This window comes from Hippopotamus amphibius, chromosome 6 (genome assembly GCF_030028045.1).
Source record: "Hippopotamus amphibius kiboko isolate mHipAmp2 chromosome 6, mHipAmp2.hap2, whole genome shotgun sequence".
In the NCBI taxonomy this organism is placed as follows: domain Eukaryota; kingdom Metazoa; phylum Chordata; class Mammalia; order Artiodactyla; family Hippopotamidae; genus Hippopotamus; species Hippopotamus amphibius.
Window position 1 is genome coordinate 21,191,876 of NC_080191.1, and position 23,258 is coordinate 21,215,133.

Consider the following 23,258-nt stretch of genomic DNA (forward strand, 5'->3'; position numbering starts at 1 on the left):
GATATTGCTGGGATGCATCCATTTCAATAACAATAAACTACTCAGATTATTGATACTATATTCAAAATTCATAAATCTCTTTGATCACAGTTGCAGTGTCCTCCTCCTAGACTTGTTATTTCCACTGAAAATTGCATAGTGCTTGCATTAAGCTTCAAATTCTATTCATAAATAGAAATAGGACTTCATTTGCATTTCATGATCATATGTTATCTGTTCATACATGTTTGCAGATGATCCCATGGGCTTTGCCCAAGTATAAAAAGAAACTTTAATGCTATTAGCTTCAACTTCCCACACTTTTAAAGTAAATGTACACTTGGTTGTAAAGTAAACATGTTTACTTCTGGTAATCATAATCCTTTTAACTGCACTTAAGAACATTTTAATTTGTGCCACTGTTATTTGTAAGCTGTCCCACATCCAGATGACTCTTGATGTTAAATCAAATAAGACCAAATAGAAAATGGGTACAAGATTAGAGGTAGGCAACCGATAGCATGAGAGGCTCTAAGGACTTCCTGGTGGTAAACTTTCACACCCTTTTGTATGCCTGTTTTTATATTTACCATTTTTTCCTTTACTTCCCCATATCCTTCAAAAACCTGCTGAAGAGTCCATTAATATCCTTGCTTAGTTCTACTGGTTGCTTAAGTAGCTGCACTACTTACTGGTCCCTATGATTTCAGAGATGGGATGCCATCCAATTCTATGTAACCTGGAGAATGGCTTGCTCTCAGGTTTCAACTCAAGAGTTCTAATGATACACTGAAAAAAATTTAATTATGTGATTAAAACCAGGAGGAGTAATAAGTTTCATATAATTGTCATCTTTTGTGCTAACATAAAACTTTATCTAAATGTTTACGGTAAATACTTTGAGAGAAAAGACTGTCAAGTTCTTAACATGGATATTTTCAGAGAGCACAATTTTTTACTTTGATTTTCGTATTCCATTAAAGTTTTGCTAAATCATAGTCCTGAAAGCACATCATGGAGGATGCCTTGGAAACAATGGACCACTGGGATGCAGTTCCTAATGAATCTGCCTTAGACTGGGTTACACTTTATGGTGAATGGTATTAAGAGTAAATTCCCAGAGTCTAGAGATACAAGTGTAAAGTATAAGCTAATTAGCTCCGCAATTTTTAAATATGTGAATAAGTTAAATAAGTATTTAAAACTCTTTGAGACATTTCTAACTGGAAACTTCATTGCTGCTGGCAAAGAAGGAGCAAAGAATAATAAGTTGGAGAACAGCAGCACACACCTCCCGGGCTGGCTGTAATGTGATAGCCACAGTCCAGTTTTATCACTTTATTTGTGATATTTGTTGGCAGAGACTAATGCTTTGTTTTATAAATACACTATAAGTGATAGGTTACAATTTTCAAGAATAAAGGGCCAAATACCTATAGCTAAATGTGAAACCTGCACATAACTCAGAATCATAATTACTGAACTAATACCATAAATATGGATTTTATCAGATGACTCCTTATGACCCATGAAACAATTTATTGCCACATCTTTGAATCACTCAGACTTTGATATTTGGGACATGATAGTCTATTTAGCTTGTCCTTTTAAAAATTATTAATTTTTTGGGACTTCCCTGGTGGTCCAGTGGTTAAGACTTCACACTCCCAATGGAGGGGGCACAGGTTTGATCCCTGGTTGGGAAACTAAGATCCTGCATGCTGCCTGGTGTAGCCAAAAAAAAAAAAATTATTAATTTTTTTTAAAGTAAACAATCATCTTGGCCTCTATACATTCAAGGAAATTCCCCATGGTACTATTTTTTTTTGACATATAAAATAGGAGGCTACCTCATTTATGAAACAAGATTTCAATTTTTTATTAGTATGTTGGAAAGACGGAATGAAATAAAACCTTTCTAAGTACTTGATCATAACGCTTACTTGATCACGGCAGTCCACCTACCTCAGCTTTCAGTGTCTGACCAAAAGCCCAGCTTAATCAATTCTTGCTTAAAAAGTGAGTTGATGGTGATTCTGGGATTAAAAGGCAAGGGAGTGCAAGTTGTTCAGGGGGTCGAAATATCAACAAAATTTCTTAAGTGTTTTGTTCTGATAAACAGATTTAAAAGGAACAAAAATGGAATATTAACTAACGTGTCCTGTGGATAACCTGAAAAAGGAAAAAAGGTGAAAAAATTTATAATCTATATACAATAATGAACACTTACTAAAATGCTTCACCAGTGGCTTTTCAAATTACACTGGCAGCCTGACGACGAGGTCTTGTTTTCATTTGTGTTTTCTTTGGCAGGAAGATGGATAATCACTGACAATAGATTGTATGCTTGTGCCTTAACCTTAACAGCTTACGTGTTAAACTCCGGTAAGAGGCACCGCTTTCCTAGTGGAACAGGGACTCTTGCAATGAATTTTTGTCTTGCTGGAGTTCCTGAAAAAGCTACTATTGAGTGTGGCAATAGTGTAGGAGTTAATCCATAAGTTCCCAATCTAATTAAAGATGATACTATCCTTTCAATATGGGTGCTGTAAGAAGAGTATTCTGGAGTTGAATGTCACTAAGCATATATGTGATATCACCATGAATATAAAACAACATTTAGAAATCTGATTAGATCTGTGATACTATTTTGGAGCCTCCGATACATGCCTTTTATTCTCTATCAGATACTTTTCAGTATCTGTCAGTTATTAGAAGAGTCAATTTGTTGAATATGTGTGTAAACACATAAATGTTTTGTACTGTTATCTTCACCACATATCTTCTATAGTATGTTCTAAAATGCTAGATAGTAATAGGTCAACATATCTTTTGTAATTTAGCCTATATGGGAATATTATTTCACGGACCCAGAGTTTGTTATCAAGAGTGCTATATTCTGACCCCAGGCTATGAACTGATTGTATTTGGTGCCTTTTTTTCCTACCAGAGAAAGATTAGATCAAGATTGGTGCTAAATTTCATGTTCCTTGCAAAATTATTCTTTTCTTTTTAAATATATATAATTCAAGAGGAAATGTGTAGACCTAGCGGTATTATGCATGTTGCATTTTGTATATACGTCTGAGGAAATAAACCTCCTATAAAACAATTACTGAGATCCAAATCTACTTAGAGGTATGAAATTCTTGTTAACACAGAAGGCGTTCAGTATGAAACTCAAAAAAATGATCACCGAATGAAAACTTAATGATTAACACAGCCCCCCAAAGGTAATGCCTTTAAAGAAAAAGTCCCTGGTCAATGTGTCCAGCACGAAGTTAGCTATTCAAAGTATTCTGTGACTCTGAGGTTATGTGAAAAAATGTATATTTCATTATACAAATAGCGATATATATATATATACACACACACACAAAATGACGTTCTATTGAGCTTGTTTACGTAGATATTTTAAGCTATTTTTCAGGCTAAGGTTAGAGTGTTGGGAGTCATCAATCTTAAAACTTGGACAATGAGTTACTTTTTAAAAAAACTGACACTGGAAGTATCACTGTTCATCTTTCAGATTTAACATACAGAAATCAGAAAGGACTGTGTCTGGGTCAGTGTCAGCAAATCTCAGACCTATGATTATCAAGGGCTCTCCGCATCGTGGTCGTGGCTGACTGTGTGGCACGCACCTGAAACTCCACCCCAAATTCCTGTGTGGATCTCTGAGTCCTAACGTACCTGTAAGCAGGATTCAGAGCAAGTGGGGACCACAAGTGTTTACTTAACTTTGCTGTCTTTATAGACTTTGCCTTAACTCTGTTTTGTGAAGATTTAAAAAATATAAATTAGGAAATAACACAGTATCATTTTCCTAATTAGGAAAACCAGATATTTAGAATCTACTAGAGAATACTGGATTCTCTGTTAACTAATGATAATTCCATTCTACTGTTAACATGAGTTGTACATGGAAGGGAGAATGTAGGGCTTGTTAATCAGAAGTTACAGGGGGAGGGTACATTGGGAGATTGGGATTGACATACACTGCTATATATAAAATAGATGACTAACAAGCACTCACTACACAGGGAACTCTGCTCAATGCTCTGTAATGACCTATATGGGAAAAGAGTCTAAAAAGTGGATATATTTATATGTATACTTGATTCACTTTGCTGTACAGCAGAAACTGACAACATTGTAAACCAACTATACTCCAATAAAAATTTTAAAAAAAGTTACAGTAGAGTGAGATGAAATATCCCTTTAGTAATGTCTTCTAATATTGTGGTTTGAGAAATGTAAGATTATAAAGGCATTGCTCAATGCTCGATAAATTTGCATTGTCATTTTATTCTCCTACCACTTTATTTTAGCCTGAAAGTTACAGTTACGACAAACTGAACCCTGCAGTATTATTGAGAGAGAGCTTGGATACTTTAAGTATCTCCTAGTATACTATGACATTTTTTATGTTGTTTTATTTTAATGTTTATCTGAAAAGTAATTTTTAAATTGTTTTGCATATTTTCAAAGTTAGAAAAATAAGTTTTATCCTAGACATCAAAACCAAATTATTCCAAGTGCACACTGCATACTGCAGTGTGACTCTGCTTCTCTACTACCTACACAGGATGCCATTTTTGGCACAGTAGTTGTTTAAATATAGATCACTATGTGAAATGATTAGGCTGGGTTTGATCAGTGTGCAGTATTTTAGTACCTGCCTTTAAAAAATTTTTATGTTTCTTTTTAAAAGTATAATTTATAATTGATTTCTTTATAGTGTGCAATTTAATATAGATAACCAAAAATTTTTAATGAAAAGAGCTTTGTAATCATTTGGAGGATAAGATCACTTTATTGTGGAACAATGTGATATTCTCAGTAAATACAATAAAAAAATCTTAGCAAATTTCTATAAGGCTTTGTGATTATATTTATGAAATTCCCTGGGGAGAAGGGGAAAGGAAAAATTAACTCAAGTGAAGGAAACCATCTGTGTTAAATAAAAGAGAAATAAGCCTTGTGCTTTTAAAGCTTCATATATGTGTATCAAGTGTATTTGGGTATTGTTATTTCTCTAGGGCAAAGAACAGATAGAAATAAACCAAAAGCACTGGATAGTCCAAAAACTATTTCTATTTGGCACTCTTTTTTTTTTCCCCCGCAGTTGACATACATTATTGCTTCTTTTACTTACACTGATTAAACTTATTAAATTTAGCTGGTACTACGTGATCTACTCACTGAAAATTTCAGGGGATGATCAAGAGCCAGGCTGGAATTTCTTAAAAAATCCCCTGCTATTGTGGATTACTCACTTGGAGAAAAACTGACTGCAGTCAGAAGATGTTTATTATTTGATGAGACCTAACTACAAAGCAAATCACTACTGATGTTTAATGGTGCTAAATACATTTTATACATCAAACATGAAATTTGCGATGTCATTGAATCTCTTAATTATTTATATGCCTGTAAATCGGTACCAGACGTACAGGCCATTGGAGGGCTTTTGAGGGAAATGGAAGAGAACGGACATGACAAATTGTTACTCATCCTAAGCAGGATAAAATTCACTCTCTTGAAATAATTTTTATAGAAAAAAATAGAATTCTAATGTATACAGAAAACAAATTTTCTAGAGGTATAACTCAAAGAAGTATAGTATCAGACTATCAGGTTTAAAGTTCTCTTCTTACAGTCTCCTACAGATGAACCTAAAACCTTAAATACAAAGTTGTTTTTTTTTAAATCCTCAAGAGTCACTCGTGTTTTCTTGAACCTTCCAGAAATAGGAAGCTCACTACCCTAGACGATGGTCTGCAACATAATTGAGCCCTCTGCCTCCCATGCTCACACCATCCAGCCCTACCACCTTTTACCTGTCCTTGTCTCAGTCACCTGTCAACCTCCCTGGTCACTCCTACACATCCATCAGTTACTCCAGCAAATGGTTTTTGGTTCAATGTTCAATATTCATGTGGAACAACTTTATTTTCACTCAGACTTAACAGTGACACCTGGAACCTTGTTTTCTCTGGAAACGGCTTCATCTTTGAAATAGATACCAACATCCTGCTTTCTTATCAGCATTTCACTTATCACTCCATTTCCTCTTCCTCACTTCCTTCATCCTGCTCTTCAACTTTGAGATCATCTTCCCATAGACTCCTCCATCCCCTCCATTCTCTCTCAACCTATCAGATCTCTTCAGTCTTTACTTCATTCCCTAACCCTTAACCCTGGGTTTGCAAAACTCCAATCAGCTCTCAGAATATTCAGTGCACTAGTTGCCCCTGCATCTCTCCCACCCCCAAATTAAACACTTCCAGCTTCCTTCCTCACCTACCTCCCTGCCTGTCTTGCATCATCAATTTTTCCCTCTCTATAGGATCATTTCCATGAGCATATGTGTGTGCAATTCTTTCTCCCATCTTGGGGGGAAAATTCTTTCAAATCCACAAGCCCCTAGCAGCTATTGTCTCATTTCTTTCCATCCATTTACAAAAGAAAAAAGACAAAAACAGAAAGTTCTTGAAAAAATTTCTAATCACTCTCTCCAATTTTATCTCCTACTATTCTTTTTCAAATCTGCTCCACCAGGATTCTGCCCCTACCACTCCACTGAAACTGCCCTTCTCAAGGTTCCCACTGACCTCCGCATCCCTAAATCAATAGGCATTCTTCAGTCCTCACTGTATGTGAATGATCAAGCAGCATGTTAGGGTGAATCAGTTCCTGATCTCTGAAGCAGCATTCCAGTGTAGCACACTTACCTGGTTTGTTTCTGATTTCTAGCAACGCTTTCTCAGTTGGCTTTGCTAGGCCCTGCTCATCTAACCTCTAAATATTGGAAGTACATCATGCCTTCTCTATTCTATCCCTATTCACTCCCTGGGTGATCTCATCCCGTCTCATGACTTGAATTACTACCTAAATGCTGATGGAGCACATACCTCTTCCTTAGACTCCAGACCTTTATGTAACTGCTAACCTAACACCTCTAATAAGATGACTAAAAAGAATCTCCCAACGTAACACATCCAAAAGTGAGTTCCTCCTATGCCCTCCTGAACCTGCATCCTTTGCAGCTCTCCTCATTTCAGTTACTGAACTTCATTTTTCTAGTTGCTCAGAGGAAAAACCTTGCAGTTATCCTTAACCCCTCCTCTCTCACACCCACTTCCAGTCTGCCATCAAACCTTACTGACTCAACTTCCAAAATTTATCCAGAATTTCTCCCCACTTCTCACTGTCCACACCTGCTGAAAAAAGAAAAGGTGCCTGGCATAGAGTAAGTAGTCAATAATGATTTGTTGAATAAATGAATGGTTTCCAAACTTGTTAACATTAGCATATTGGCTTTCTCTATCTAGGAATTATTTCACTAGAGAACTCAGCCAGTGCAGCTGGAGTGAGGCAGCAGTGTCAAGATTGGGACTGGGGAGAGCATGGCTGGCTCCAGGGCAGAGGAGAGAGCCCACAGAGTCAGGAGATTTGATTCTTTATACGGGGCTTGAACAGATAAGTAAATAGACTGAAATAATAAGGACCAGGTTTCCACTCTTGGAGAAGGGAGGTACGTATATGGAGAGGTGGAAGGCTAGAACAAACACTATGGTGATGGACTAGGATTAGAAAATTCTAGTGTATATGCATATATAAATAGGTAGGTGTGTGTAGATGTATGTTTCCTACCTCCATCCACTGAGGAGGACCAATGACATCCCAGTAGCAATGAGTATATCTCCATATTCAACCTTGTAACAGCAGGGACTCAGCTGATAGATATTTGGCTAAAGAGAAGCCCCTGTATATATTTTAAATCTAAAATATAATGCTAGCATAATGGAGCTGAAGGGACACTCATGGAAATTCTTCTTCTCATTTTACAGAAAGAGAAAAGCTTCTCTTGAGACATGAAACAAGAAGAAAATAAAAAGCACCCACAATCCCCTCATCCACAGATAACTGCCTTTATCATTACAGAATGTGTCCCTTAAGACTCTATGAAAATGTTTTGTAAAAGTGGGGGAATATGCATACTTTTCGCAACATGCTTTTTTAACTTCTTGACTTTTTGTTGTTGTTAGGTTAAAAAAACAACAACAAAATCAAACCAGCTTTAGCCAAAGGGTAAAAAGTTCAGGTGCAGTCTGAAATTAGACTGCTAGGATCTAGGGTCAAATGATGTCATAGGAGCTGTATCCTTGCCATCTCTCAACTCTGCTTATTTTTCTGTAGGCTTAATTCAGGCAAGCTCTTCCCAACAACTCTAAGCTATCCTTTTCACCAACTCTGGCAGAAAAAAAAAAAAGCTTCTCTTTTCCAATATTTTGGATAAATTCCTGGGATTGAAATATATTGGTCCAACATAGGTCAGGTGCCCAGCTCTGAACTCCTCACTGAGGCTGGAAGATGGAATATGCTGATTCAACCAGGCCTCAGCCTCATGGCATCTGAAGCTGGCTATCAGTCAACCTATTTCATGGAATAAGAGGAAAAGGGGCAGTTCCTTCTAAGAAAACGGGTTCCTGAAAAAGGAGTGAGTGGATTCTGGGAAGGTATAATAACAGAAGTTTACCACATGTATCAGTTAATACAATTCTACATCATTCTTTTGATGGGCGCACAATTATTCCATGAAATAGATGAACCATTGATTTGATGTAACTCTATTACTGGATATCTGGAGCAGTTTCACATTCCACAATAACAAACACTACTGCTGGGACTTCCCTGGTGGTGCAGTGGTGAAGAATCCACCTGCCAATGCAGGGGGCACGGGTTCGAGCCCTGGGCCGGGAAGATCCCACATGCCATGGAGCAACTAAGCCCGTGCGCCACAACTACTAAGCCTGTGCTTTGGAGCCACAACTACTGAGCCCACGTGCTGCAGCTACCGAAGCCCACACGCCTAGAGCCCATGCTCCGCAATAAGAGAAGCCACCACACAATAGTAGCCCCTGCTTGCTGCAACTAGAGAAAGCCTGCGTGCAGCAACGAAGACCCAACGCAGCCAATAAATAAATTAAAAAAAATAAACACTACTGCTATGAACAATCTAATAGCTGCATTTTTATGCTTATCTTTATTTCCTTTAGGCTAGATTCCTAGTAGCGGGATTTCTAGGTAGAAGGACAACTACTTTTTAATTTTACTGTGTTTTACCAAACTGTTACCACATGTTTCCTCTGGACCTTTATAACACTAGGTATTATTATTTTTTTAAATTCTAAAAACTGAAAAATTGATAAGGTAAAAAAACCCTCATTCTAAATTTGCATTTTTGTTTTTTTCCAACTATGGTAAAATCTACATAACATAAAATTTACCATTTGAACCATTTTAAAGTGTATTGTGGCATCAAGTACATTCACACTGTTGGGCGACCATCACTACCATCCATTTCCTGAATGCTTCCATCATCCTAAACTGAAACTCTGTACCCATTAAACATGAACTCCCCACTCCTCCCTCCTCTTGGTCCCTGACAACCACCATTCTACTTTCTGTCTCTATGAATTGACTACACTAGGTGCTTCACATAGTGGAATCATACAATATTTGTCTACATTTGCATTTTTTATGACTAATTAGTGTAAATATTTTTTCATAAGCTTCTCAGCCGTGGCATTTCTTCTTTGGGGTATTATCTGTTCTTATCCTTTGTCTATTTTTCTATTGGGCGGTTTATCTTTTTCTTACTGGTTTGTGAGCGCTCTTCATATATTATGTGAGACTCTAGTAAGTGTTGGTAAAAATTCCCCAGTTTATCTTTTTATATGGATTTTTTTTCAAATTAAAGTTTTCACTTTTATATACTCTCTCATTGCTTATGTTTAGAAAGGCCTACCCCTATTATGTAACCATATTCTTAAAATCCCTTTTAATATCTTTATGTCTTCATTTTTACATTAAATCTCTAAATTCTATGGTTTATTTTGAACTATGGTATGAAGTAGGAATCTATTTTTTTAATGTTTACCCAGTTTGATACTAGACATTACTCAATGAATAATCCATCTTCTCTCTCCTCATCTGACAGTATCTAACAATTTTCTACTATGAACAATGACAAAATTAATAAATACTCTTTTCTTCCTTGTCCCCACCATTTTCTTCATCAACTTATTTTATTTTTTCATCTTGGTTATTAAGGACTGATGTCCCCATATTTATTTTTGATCTTTATTGGAGTATAATAGCTTTACACTGTTGTGCCAGTTTCTGCTGTACAACAAAGCAAATCAGCTATATTTATACATATATCCCCATATCCCCTCCCTCTTGAGCCTCCCTCGAGAGCATCCCTCCCACCCTCCCTATCCCACCCCTCTAGGTCACCAGCAATCATCGAGTTGATCTCCCTGTGTTAAGCAGTTGCTTCCCATTAGCTATCTATTTTACATTTGGTGGTATATAAATGTCAATACTACTCTTTCACTTTGCTCCAGCTTCTCCTTTCCCCTCCCCATGTCCTCAAGTCTGTTCTCTATATCTGCATCTTTATTCTTCCTCTGCCACCGAGTTCATCAATGCCATTTTTTTAGATTCCATACATATGCATTAGCATATGGTATTTGTTCTTCTCTTTGTGACTTACTTCATTCTGAATGACAGACCCTAGGTCCATCCATCTCACTACAAATAACTCAATTTCATTCCTTTTTGCTGCTGAGTAATGTTCCATTGTATATATGTACCACATCTTCTTTATCCATTTATCTGTCAATGGACATTTAGGTTGCTTCCGTGTCCTGGCTATGGTAAATAATGCTGCAATGAACATTGTGGTACATGTATCTTTTTGAATTACGGTTTTCTCCAGGTATATGCCCAGCAGTGGGATTGCTGGGTCATACAGTAGTTCTATTTTTAGTTTTTTAAGGAACCGCCATACTGTTCTCCATAGTGGCTGTACCAATTTACATTCCTACTAACAGTGCAGGAGGGTTCCCTTTTCTCCACAGCCTCTCCAACATTTATTGTTCCTAGATTTTCTGATGATGGCCAATCTGACTGGTGTGAGGTGATACTTCATTGTAGTTTTGACTTGCATTTCTCGAATGATTAGTGATGTTGAGCATCTTTTCATGTGTTTGTTTGCCATCTGTATGTCTTCTTTGGAGAAATGTCTATTTAGGTCTTCCGCCCATTTTTGGATTGGGTTGTTTTTCTGATATTGAGCTGCATGAGCTGCTTATATATTTTGGAGATTAATCTTTTGTCAGTTGCTTCATTGGCAAATATTTTCTCCCACTCCGAGGGTTGCCTTTTCATCATATTTATGGTTTCCTTTGCTGTGCAAAAGCTTTTAAGTTTCATTAGGTCCCATTTGTTTACTTTTGTTGGTATTTCCTTTACTCTAGGAGGTGGGTCAAGAAAGATCTTGCTGTCATTTATCTCATAGAGCATCACCTTATTTTAATAGGTAATAGCTTAGTGTTTACCTCTGCATTGTTCAACAGAATACTTACAAGTCCACTACTTGAATTCCTAGCATTAAGTGATAACTTTGACCCCAAGTTATTGAAGATGAAGAAATCAGTATACTTCTACACTTCTCCGCCCTTTGCTTCCCACCTTTTCTTAGTGATATAACTAATTTAATGATATAACTAATTAATGATAGAATTTCTACATTATCAGGGCTAACAATATTTATAATCTGTTCTGTCACCATAATCCCTACATTTGTCCTCGTCTTCCAGTTCATGTCAATAATCATTGCCAATCCCTCTGCAGTTGTTTTTCCACTTACCTCTTGGTTGGCTGAATCTTCTAACAGATTTCTCAAATAGGGTCAAGAAAATAACATTCTCTGTGTTCTTTCATGTCCAAACTATTTGTCTTTTGCTTCTATACCTGTAAGAGAGTTTGGCTCATGCCTTCTTTCCTTTGAGATTTTGTAGGCATTGCTTCAAAATCTTTGAGGATTGAAGTTTGCTATGGAAAAAGACTGAGGCCAACCTTTGGAGTCCCTCCTCCACATCATGCCAAGAGAGCTCTAGCATCTCAACCTCATTAACAGTAGACCAAATTTTAGTCAACCAACTAAGTAAGCTGTTACAGCCAACTCCAGCTGCGTGATCTAACCATTTGAATCCGCAATATCCAGTAAAGTGTGCCCATATAAATGAATTCAGCTGGATCAAATGTTATATTCTGCTCTCCTTGCTCTAATATCCTTAGCATCTACTCCTACACATTCACCAAGTTTCTGCTAATATATATTAATGAAGTATTACAATTCTTTTGGTGTGCAAGCTATGTCCTCCTGGATCACAGTGTGCACCTGTCCCCCTGAATCATGTTGAGATCTGATCTTTGTTATGGGCCTAATGGCAATAGAGAATGCTAATGGTTGTCATGGGCCTTAAGGAGAATGGAATTTCTTTCACGGCGTCTGTCCCAGGTGACATTATCACAGTTTTTTAACAAAGACTAGTCTCTTTAGATACTAGAGAGCAAGCAAGTTTCATTGGTAAAGGAAGCTCTGCCACCTAGCAATGACCATCCTTTATCACTGTATTCCTATAAATTTTTAAAAGATTTGAAGCTGAAGAACAAAGGTAGTACCTCTGAATTTCTTATCATATGTGAACTTTTACTATGAAGCATCTTGGAAAAGAATACCTTTATCTAGAAACCTTATAGCATACAACAGAAATGTCACTATCTTCTGTTGCGCCTGGCATTTGAGAGAATACTATTTGCCAAACTTTGAGGCAGACATTTTACATGAGTAGTTTTCAACTGAAGTCTTATTGCTTCAGAGGGTACTCTGGAAATTTGTGAGGATGTCACAGTAACTGGGAGTTGCTACTAGCATTTAGTGGGCAGGAGTCAGAGATGCTAGACATCTTACAATGTGTGGGATAGTCCCACACACTGTCCAGTTTTTGAATGTCCTGCTAAATATTCATTGGGTGAAAAAAGCTTGTTTTTAATTATCTAAGCCTAGACTCTAACCATCTTGTACATATAAACAAAACTTTTTCCATAGTTCCAATAAACACCAAATTTTCAAAAAACATAAGCTATCATGTAACTCAAGGGAAGACTGCATTTTGTTTTAGTTAGAACTTTACCAAGAGAGGGTCTCCATTTTGGAAAATCATCAAGGGAATGCCACTCATGGTATTTCAGTAGTCAATACTCATCTAATACAACTTGAGTCTGTATTTATAATGTGGCATTCACAGCAATTTGATCTATAAGAATATACTTATTTAGTCCTTATTTCATTAATTATAGAGGAAAAGTATCAATATTCAGTTGAATATTTCAAGTTGGGTTTTACATCTTTGCCCACAAATGAACAGTTACCGTATGCCCATTTTGTTAACATGTTTTTCTCTAAGGAAGCAATGAAACCGTCCAGATTAAGTGACCACTTTACAAGAAAACATGGTGAAAAGTTGGTAAAGATAATAGCATTCTTCTCTGATAAAACATTCTGAAAAGTCTGATAACTGTCTTACTATTTACTGGAATGTTTAACAAATTTTTCCTAATCAGAAAGATGGTTTGTTTCTTTCAGAAGAGCACAAATGATTGCAAACTGTGGTAAGTTTCATGACATTGGTCTTGGCAATGATTTCATGGATATGACACCAAAAGCACAGGCAACAAGAACAAAAATAAACAAGTGCAACTACATCAAACTAAAAAGCTTCTGCACAGCAAAGGAAACAAACATCAGAGTGAAAAGGTAACCTATGGAATGGGAGAAAATATTTGCAAACCATACATGTGATAAGGGGTTAATCTCCAGAATATATAAGGAACTCCATAGTGGAAAAAAATAAATACCACAGTTTAAAAATGGTCTAAGGACTTGAATAAGCATTTCTCCAAAGAAGACATACGAACTGCCAACATGTATATGAAAAAATGTTCAACTCACAAGTCATTAGGGAAATGCAAATCAAAACCACGATGAGATGTCACCTCACACCTGTCAGGATGGCTATTATTGTTTAAAAAAAAAAAGACAACAAGTATTGGGGAGGATGTGGAGAAAGTGGAACTCCTGCATGCTGTTGGTGGGAATGCAAAATGATACAGCTGCTATGGAAAACAGTATGGCGGTTCTGCCAAAAAATTAAAAATAGAACTGTTAGATCATCCAGCAATCCCACTTCTGGATATTTATCCTAAAGAACTGAAATCAGTATCTTGAAGAGATATTAGCAATCTATGTTCACTGCAGCACTATTCATAATAGCCAAGATGTGGAAAAAAATCTAGATGTCCATTGACAGATGAATGGATAAAGAAAACATAATACCCCTATGTGATAACATAATACCCCCATGGGGTATGTAATCAAACATTAATATCACACTCACACCATGTGAATAAAAATCATAAATAGCTTCATATCAGCTTGGGTCAGGTGTTGCTACCAATTAAGTTTTGATGCCAAAGTTAAGAAAAACTTACTGTTTTTAGAGATTTGGGGATTTTGGAATTGTGAAAAAGAGAAGGTGAACTTATAAATTTTATCCCTTTTTAGAAATATTTTTAAAACTTCAAATTATTTTTTGTCACCTTTATCTTATATAACATCAGCAGAATAATTATATGTATTAAAGATCCCAAAAGTACTGGGACAGAAAACAAAAAACAAACGAAATGTGGCTAACCATACAATGTTAGAGAAAACTTAATCTTGCCACCTGTGTAAGAGGTTATTAGTATGAAGATGAAAAGAAATTAAACTGAAATAGTTTCTTCTATTTAATTGAGCAATGGTACTGTTTCAAGAAGAACTGAGATGGCAAAAAAAGATCGTGGCAAATTGGCCATGTAATGACTTGCGGTCAAGTGAATTTCATTACAAATGGTTGGAAGCATTTATCATGTAACATTCACAAGGGAAAAACCATTTAAGAAAATTTACTTCCAAAAATACTAAGAATGGATACAATAACTGAAACAAAATCTTGAGAAAAAAATTTATCTTTTTCAATGTCACTGCTTTGCAACATATGAAACAACAGCTAGGCTTGGTTTATAGCCAACGTAAATTAGTATCAGGTACGCGAAATACTAATTCAGTGTTTTGAGAAATTAAAAGTGTCCTATGAATGTTTCTGTGTTGGAAGGCTTATTTTATTTAAAATCTTTGGGGCTTATACTATTTGCCAAGTTTTAAAAGAACTCATCTTCCCAGGTCAAATTAAAACTTCTAAAAGTAAATGCTTTCAGCAGCAGGAATGGCATTACTGAAAAAGCTGATGGCAGGATAAGCATTTGGGGTAGTGTTTTATTAACATACTTCTTAGTACTTGTTCATTGTGGAAATGTGTACTTGAGTAAAACCGTGTGTGGCTATGGAAACCACTCTTGCAGTTCAGGATATACAGGTTTTGTGTGTATTTAGTTTATTGTATTATTCTTGCACTTAGCTTAAATTAAGGATTAAAATTGCATTTAAAGGGATCATTGGATATTACTCTTTATGAAACTGAATGTTTTGTGTGCTGCTTATAAACATCTATGAATCAGTAATTAGGAAAATTTTACTTTCTTAACCTATCAATATAAGGAATAAAGCATGAAAAATTAAAAAGATTTTGAATTTAAAAAAAAACAAAAAGATATATGCAGCCCTATGTTCATGGCAGTATTATTTACAGTAGCCAAGATATGGCTATACCTTGTATCTCCTGGTTGCTAAGTAATAATGATGATACTCTAGCAGCAATGATGACAGCAACAGTGAAAATGATAGCAGCAAAAAACAAAAACCAGGAGAAGCCCCTTTCCTCCTACAGTGTCGCTCCAGCACCCCTTACTGAGAATTTTAGCATGTGCTCAGTGTAAAAGAGAAATGCTTAATGGTCCAATCCATTATTGCAGAGCAAGTGCTTAAGCGCAAATATGGAGCTAAGAGGCAATCAATCAATAACCAGCTGACGCGAAGCTAAAAGCTACCAATAATTGTTCATTTGAAGCTTTTTGACCTGCAGAAAAAAACTTCCTTTTATGATTTGATATTGAGAAACTAAGATGGTCAGTGCATGTTGTGGGACACCCTTGACCTGATGGCTACAGATGCAACATACTCTAAGAATTTGTGGCCTGTCAGAAAACGTCACCCCTAAATTGGAAGGGGGAAATTTACATTTTGAAACTAATAAGAACCAACTTTAAGTGGACGGGGTAGCTATCTGTGGAAATCTGAGAAAATAACACACTAAAGTAATGATTTATAAAGATATTGCTGATAAAAGTAGCTGCTATCTAAATCTCAGTATAGGTCTAGGTCATCTCCCTGAAAGGAAAGACAGAAAGTTAAAAATCATAACAGTGAGAGATAAACTGATAGAAAGACTGTAATTCAGAAGTCAAGGATGTTTTTTATTTTTTTAAACTATATATTACATTTATTTTATTTTACTTTATTTTTAATTTTATTTTTGGCTGCGTTGGGTCTTTGTTGCTGCACGGGGGCTTTCTCTAGTTGTGGCAAGTGAGGGCTACCCTCCATTGCGGTGCACAGGCTCTAGGCATGTGGGCTTCAGTAGTTGTAGCATGCAGGCTCCCTAGTTGTGGCTTTAGGACTCTAGAGCACAGGCTCAGTAGTTGTGGTGCATGGGCTTAGTTGCTCCGTGGCATGTAGAATCTTCCAGGACCAGGGCTGGAACCCATGTCCCTGCATTGGCAGGCAGATTCTTAACCACTGCACCACCAGGAAAGTCCAAGGATGTTTTTAAAAAGATCGTTAGATGGGAAGGATTTGTCAGTATATGCCTAGCACTTCTAGGTTCTGATTTTGCTAATATAGCCCCCAAACTAGCCTGACAGTGGGAAAGGACAGTTTACCTGGTTCCACAGTTTTAAGGACATATATAATTCCTTCTGCTTAATTTTTTGCTTTAATAGAGAACCTTCAAATATAGTGGTCATCAAAGTTTTCCTGTAAAGGGCCAGGTGGTAAATATTTCAGGCTTTGCGGGCCATGAGGTCTCTGTCACAACTACTCAACTCTGTCACTGTAGTGCAAAATTAGCCATAGATAATGTGTAAATGAATATGTGTGGCTGTGTTCTAATAAAACTTTACTTACAAAAACAGAATGTGGCCAGATATGGCCTGTGGGCTTTAGTTTGTTGACCCTTGTTTAATCTATCATTTGGCTTCCAGACTGGTCCTGCTCACTAGGAAGGAGTATCTAGATCTAGGGAATACTAGATCCAGAGCAGATCATTCTGTTTATAAATTATCCTCTTGTGGTCTGCTCATATCAGTCAGTTTCTGGGAGCTGATCAGTTCTAGATGAACTAATAATTGAGTTCCTAACCTTGGAAAGTTGAGCTCTGAAGAGACTTGACCTTGGAGTCTAGCCTGAGTAACTGATCTCACTTCATCAATCTCTCTCCTTCCACCATCTCTAAATGGCAGCATCAATATACATTAAAAAATTGTTTTAATAGGTTAATAGGTACTACTAACAAATAGGGCTTTTTTAGGTTTAATAATCACAGTCTACATTTAAAATATTTGCATATAAGAGAAAGTATGCAGTTAGAACGATTAACTCAGTTATTATCATGAAGAGTTGTTGCCTGTATTAAAAACACAAAACAATGCTGTGAAAGATTACACCTCAGTCGGCTCAGGCTGCCATAACAAAATGCTTTAAAATGGGTGGCTTAAACAACAGGAATTTATTTTTCACAGTCCTGGAGGCTGGGAAGTTAAGATCAAGGTTCTGATGGTTGATTCAGTTCCCTGGCGAGGGCTCTCTTCCTGGCTTTCAGATGCTTGCCCTCCTCTCTCTATGACCTCACATGGCAGAAAGAGAGTGAGTGTGCTCTGGTCTCTGTTCCTCTTCTTAAAAGAACACTCATCCCATCATAGGGGAGCTACCCTCATGACCTCATCTAAACCTGATTACCTCCCAAAGGGCCTACCTCCAAATACCATCACATTGGGGCTTAAGGCATCAACATACAAACATTGCGGGAAACAGTTCAGTCAGATTACTTTTACTTCTTTATGAAATTATCATCAAAGAAGCCAGGAAACATTTGAAAACCTAATCACGGAGATCCAATAAACCATTGTTGAGTAACTCTTTCGATTACACAGTTAATGTTCCCTAACTGTCAAGAAATATAGTAATATAATAAACCATCTGTGGTAACTGACATTACATAAAGCAGATAAAAGTTTGGCTTGATGAACACGCCATTTTGGCATGCTAAGTCCGTGTCCTTGCCTTAACTCTCATTCTTGTGGTTTCTCAACCCCTTTATTTTAGCTCATTATTTCAGCTCCTATTCTTCACCAGGCCCTTTTGCTTAATGACTCAGTCTGACCCATTCTCATGGACTCTGACTACTTCAGCCCCCTTTCACTGAACTCCCAGTGGGTCTACCCATCTAGACAAGAGGTAAGAATTCATTTCTGTCTCAAGCTAATGGACAACTGAGCTGACCCTTGCCCAGCCTCCGCATCAAGAGCTGGGTTGGGTGAACATTTTCCACTGTACATAATTTCTCTCTTTGAAGAGGCCTGTAAGCTAGATCTAAGTTCTTCGGGCCATATTTTTCACATAATTTGAGCCTAACTATATCAAGGTGGCTTGTGGTGGGATTAGGGGAGTGGTTTAGCCCACTCAAAATCTCCATTAATCCCTTACTCTCAGAGACTCTAAATAAAGCTACAATAGATGTAAAAATGACTTATCTTGAATACAAGTCCCCTAACTCTCCCCACAGTCCAACCAGCTTGCAATCTTATGCCCTCTCATATAGAAATTCTGGTACTGCATGAACATATACATACAGAAGAAAACAGATGAAAAAGAAGGGTCATGGGAATTGGTGCCTCCATACCCACCCTTCCATTCTCACCAAGCCACTCTGGCACATAATTATCTCTTTGCTGAACTATGAAATAAAACTACTAAAGTCATTTCCCACTCTCTAGTATTTTCCTGCTCCAATTCAACTGGCCAATACTGCCTGTTAATGTTCTTAATCTTCTGCTTTCATCTTGATACTCTTTACTACTCAAAAACCTGTAATAGCTTCCTAAATTCAAAAGATAAGGTCCTCGGTTTCATTTTCCAGATTTACCTACTTGGAAAGTGAGGCTGAGGAAAGTTACATAACTATTTAAGAACATGAGTGGGATTCTATAAATTCAGTGTATTCTCTACTGATTATAGTTGATCACATGCATTCTTGAATTTTGTTTACTTGGCCTCTAAAACCACACATTTCTGATTTCCCTCTTATTTTAATCTCCTTTGCAAGATATTCCTCATCTTTCCTACCTTTACATGCGGGATGCCCTCAGGGCTTAGTCCTTGGCCCTTTTCTGTCTATTCTCACAATTTAGGTGATCTCACCCAGCTACACAGTTTTTTTTTTTTTTTTAATTTATTTTATTGGCTGTGTTGGGTCTTTGTTCCTGCACACGGGCTTTCTCTAGTTGTGGTGAGCAGGTTACTCTTCATCGTGGTGTGTGGGCTCCTCATTGCGGCGGCCTCTCTTGTTGCGAAGCATGGGCTCTAGGCATGTGGGTTTCAGTAGTTGTGTCATGTGGGCTCAGTAGTTGTGGCACACAGGCTTAGTTGCTCCGTGGCATGTGGTATCTTCCTGGGGCAGGGATCGAACTCGTGTCCCCTGCATTGGCAGGTGGATTCTTAACCATGGCACCACCTAGGAAGTCCCCAGCCACACAGTTTTAAACACCATCTACATGCCGATAATTCCCAGTTTATATCTACTGTTCTGATCCTTCCACTGAACTGAATATCTAGCTAACCATTTGATGCCTTCATTTAATTATCTAATATCATAATCTTAACACACACAACCTGAATTCTTGATTTTCTTCCATTTCCTAGCAGAGTGCATGCTCCTTCCACAATCTTTTCCACCTGAATAAACAACTGGCATTCGCTGCAGTCCTCATTTTGCCACAAATAAAACAACTCGCAACTCTCACGCTGTGCGTTTTCTTAAGTCGACAAGCACTATGTACCAGTTGCTTAGATGACAGTCTCTCTTGAATCCTTTTCCCAACAAGCCCTCAACTTTCGTTTGTTTGTTTTTTTTTTCTGCCGCACCTTGCAGCATGCAGGATTTCCCCGACCAAGGATCAAACCCGCACCTCCCTGCAGTGGCAGTGTGGCGTCTTAACCACTGGGCCACCAGGGAAGCCCCAAGGCCTCAACTTGTGGACTACTGTTTGCACCTCCCGGTTTTGGCAAGAATCCTGCCAAATTGGTTTAGCCAGAACTCCCCACCTTAGATCTCTGGTCACGCTGATCCCTGACTGGGTGCCTCATCCCCACCATCGCCCTGGGGATGTCTGACGCCTGGCCTGCCTTCCGCAAGAACCCTGTGAGGTCGGTTTAGCCAGAACCCCCGTACTCGTTATGTTTTCTCTTAATAACTTTCTAGCTACAGACCATCCACCCTGCCCCAAACCAGGCTCCTTGGCTGTAAATCCCTACTTTTCCTTGTTGTATTCAGAATGGAGTCCAGTTCTATACGGAGGCCTCTTTTCCTTTATTATAATAGTTTTTGAGTAAAATCTTTTATAGCCTTAACTACTGTCCAGCTCTGGGTTTCTTTGACATAGGTCGAAATCCTTTTAGGCATTTTTTATATTCCTTCTCTCACACACCCAGTTCATTGGCAAATACTATTATTTTTATCTTCAATATAGTTCGAATCCTTGCACCTGCTGTTCTCTCTGGACTGCTCTTCCTGCACTTCAGTTCCCTCATTTCAGTTAGGGCTCTGTTCAGATATCACCAACAGAGCCTTCCCCCACACTATCTTAACTTCAAATAGCCCTCCCATCACTCTTATCCCCCTTTTCTTCTTTACAGTATTTACTACAATCTGACAAAATGTTGCAAGTGTATTTGTTCACTGTCTATCTTGCCTATGAGGGCAGGAATTTTTGTCTGTTTTTTCACTGTTACGACAATGCCTGGCATATGCTAGGTGTTTAATAGCTATTTAATGACTAAATAAACGAACAGGTGGGCTTTTATGTGGTTTGCTTCGAAATTTAAAAAGAAATACTGTTACTGGTGTTTGTTCCTAGTTCAGCAACACAATAGTCCTTGTCATTGTGGGGATTTCTGCAAAGGTTCTGGACTTTTTCCAAGCAGGTAGTATCAAGTGTGGTATTAGATGGCAGTGATTAAAAAAGAATGGCTAAACGCCATCTGTAATTTCCAGCTTTTCCTTTGTTCTAGGGCAGAGTGGTGTACAGCTCTGGATAAGTGGCCTCTTCTTTGTACAGATGGAGATCATATCCCTTACAAAGTACCTAAAGTGGCTTTCTTTTTTTAATGCGGATGACCCTAACTGCTTCTGAAGCTCTTAAGAAATGTTAGTCTATTTTTCTCTGAAGAGTCTACAGTAGCCATGCTCTCACTTTTGGTTGCTTTGTTTTTATTCTCTTGTATCAAGAGATTTTGGCTAATAACAGTACAGTACAGCAAAGATTTTATCTGAACAATACAGCCTAGGAGACCATTATGAAGGTAGATTCAGTATCCTGCAGCCCTAAATGTTACAGTGAATCTAGTTAAAGGAAATTTTAAGTTTATATTTTTAGAAGGAAATTTAATTTCAAAATCATTGTTTTTATTTTTAGTAAGAAAAAAGTTAATTCCAAACAGACACCAACGTTAGATCCTTTCAATATTATTTCTAACTTTTCAAAATACATAGCACAAACATGAAAGTTATTAAATCTTTGTAAGAGTTGGTTTTAATAGGCTGGGCTTTTAGTAATGAGGTTAAAGAACAATTCTTTAGCATCCTGACAGAAATAGTTATGATGACACCTAGTTTTTCATGATGCACTTTAAGCACTAATGAGACATTATTTGATAAATAAAAAGGATGGCCCCTCCAGAGAATAAAAATTAAATAGGTCCTAACAGTGATACACAGTCCCCAAACACAATCCATCTAACTTCTCATTCTCGGCCAAAGTAAAATTTTAAGTTGAAAGATGAAAAACCTGCCTTCCTGTGGCCATTTCATAAATATGCGAAGGTAATACCATATTAGCCACTAACGCCCAGATACTTTCTCCATAAATTGTCACATATGTTGTAACATATCCATTTTTTTCCCAACAGAATCAATAAAACTATATTTATTTAAAAAATGGCCCATCAACATTTTTATTTCTCTTGAATTTTCTCATGAAAAAAAATTTATCCTCAATAATGGTCTAAAGAGAAGCCTGCATTGAAGCAATGGCCTATTTTAATCACCCTTTTCTTAAGAAAGGTGGTGAGTGACCTCTGGAGGCAAGTAGAAAAAGTATCCTGATGCTTTCAGGAGTGAAGTGGGGAGAATTAGAAAGCAGATCTTTCCATCTAGAGAAAAAACATTTTTTTGACATTTAATCAGGGTGAATTAAAACATTCAACTTTAAAATTAGTTTACTAAACCTCAATTCAATTATGTAACATTTATTAACTATATAACACAATGCCACAGTGGAGATAGAGACATAAGATCCATAGTTTCCATCTCATTGAGCTTACAGTCTCCTGGGGAACTAAAGATAAGTGTTGAAATTCAACTAACATAAGCTAGAATGTGTGAGAACATTTAGGAGTAGTATAGCTACTTTTGTTCAGAAGAAGTCTACTGCATTCAACAAACATTTACTGATGACGCCCTGCGTGCCGGGCACTATGCTGAAGGATAAATGAAACACAGTACCTTCCTTCAGGCGCTCTCGGTATAAAAGGGAAGATGACATATAAATAGGAAAATTCTATATGAATTAGCAGGTGGCCTATTAGGATTATGCACAAAGGAGGAAAACTAGAACAGTCCTGAGATGAGAGGAGGGTCAGAAGAGGCTTCCTAGAGGAAGTAACATCTCAGCTGACTCTTCAAAGATAGGTAGGGATAGTTCTGGTTCCGCATTGGCATCATAAGCCTACTCCAGCCCATCTCGCCCGCTGATTACAATTAAACACTCATGATGAAATACAAAGAGCAAGTACCTGAGGACTCTGAAAAGTCAACAAAGGAGGGGAATCAAAACTTAGTAAAGAAACCTGCAAGGCAATTGAGTTGCCTGGCTTTCCCCCACTCTTCTGTCTTGCAGCTGTGTCCTGAGGAGAGGCCTCCTTGGGACTGTTTGGCAGCATGGGTAGCTAAAACTCTGATAGAAATTCCATCTTTCTGGTCCAAGGAACTGAGAATTGGAGACTCTGTGGGTTGGAAAGTGAGTGGGGAGGGGGGAAAGGGAGAGTTAGAGAAGGTGATCCCTAAAATTTTGTGTATGAACCACAC

General features: G+C 37.5%; 1 long non-coding RNA gene across 1 annotated transcript in view; it reads right to left on the reverse strand.

Moving 5' to 3' along the window:
• Nucleotides 1–23,258, reverse strand: part of LOC130855501 (uncharacterized) — a 42,913-nt gene that overhangs the window by 17,844 nt on the left and 1,811 nt on the right. The window contains exon 3 of the long non-coding RNA XR_009054328.1: nt 23,021–23,176. This is a non-coding gene — a long non-coding RNA (uncharacterized LOC130855501). The remainder of the gene's footprint in view (nt 1–23,020; nt 23,177–23,258) is intronic.